General features: G+C 63.7%; 1 long non-coding RNA gene across 2 annotated transcripts in view; it reads right to left on the bottom strand.

Moving 5' to 3' along the window:
* LOC103273768 overlaps window positions 1-858 on the bottom strand; it is a 2,430-nt gene extending 1,572 nt beyond the window's left edge. Inside the window, exon 1 of one of the 2 annotated variants that reach the window (XR_505210.1) lies at window positions 826-858. This is a non-coding gene — a long non-coding RNA (uncharacterized LOC103273768). The other variant, XR_505209.1, reaches the window with a different exon arrangement.
* Between the last annotated feature and the right edge of the window lie 145 nt (window positions 859-1,003).

Genomic DNA, 1,003 nt, shown 5'->3' with positions numbered 1-1,003 from the left:
AAATGCATTTGCAAGAAAACCCATAGAGATACTGTAGTTTTTATCTCAAGCTTTTTTTTTTTTTTTTTCTCATCTTTACATTTGTCTCTATGTCATCTTTATATGTCTCTTATAAATGCTATGCCAGATACAGGAAAAGGAAAATAGTTAAAATCAAGGTCATTGGTCACGACCGTGTATACTATAGATACAATACACGAGTCGGTAAAAACCAAACTCTAGGCCTGAGTCTTTGTGACTCACACAGGCTCGGCTCCACTCTCTGATGCGTGTCTGAGAAGAAGTAAGCAGATAACAAGTGGCGCGGCACGTTAAGTTGCAGCTCGACGGGCTCACGTCGCCCGTCTGAAAACCCAGCACAGCAGCTCGTCCCCTCGCCCCGCCCCGCCGCCGCTCCGACATGGCCCGAACGCGCCGCGGCGCCCGCGCCCAGGAGGCCACACGGCAAGGCCCTCCTCCCCGCTCAGCCGAAGCGCACACCACGCCGGGGAGCCAAACGGGGTGAAGTCCTGCTGGCCGGAGAAAGGCGCTCGCCACGCCCTCCGGGGCCCCTCGCCCTGCAGACCCTCAGCCCCAGCCCTGGAAGCGCGCCGTCCGGCCGCTCAGGCTCCGCGCGCCCCGGCGGTCTCACGCCCACGCTCCCAGCCTGTCGCCGGCACGACTCGACCTCAGGACCCGCGGCGGCCCCGCTGCGCGTGCCCCCGCGCAAGCTCATCGCTAGCACTCCTGGGCGCCACCTTTAAGACCGCTTCAGGCACCGGAGCTCCCAGCCTCGGCCTGCGCCACCGTCTCCGGCGCGGACGCTCGCCCGCTCGACCCACTCACCTCCGGCCGGCGGCTCCCCGGTCCGACGTAAAAGAGCGAGCCGCGGCGCCAGCAGCTCCTTATATAGCCTCTCTTGCGCCTGCCCGAGGCTGCCCCGCCCTCCAGCGCCTATTGGACACGGGAGACGACGGGGGCGTGGCCGCCTCCGGGGGCGGCCGGGCGGGAGCGCGCGCGGCGG

Source organism: Carlito syrichta, unplaced genomic scaffold (genome assembly GCF_000164805.1).
Source record: "Carlito syrichta isolate Samal-C Ts95f unplaced genomic scaffold, Tarsius_syrichta-2.0.1 Scaffold314200, whole genome shotgun sequence".
NCBI lineage: Eukaryota > Metazoa > Chordata > Mammalia > Primates > Tarsiidae > Carlito > Carlito syrichta.
This window is presented reverse-complemented; position numbering and strand designations above follow the sequence as displayed.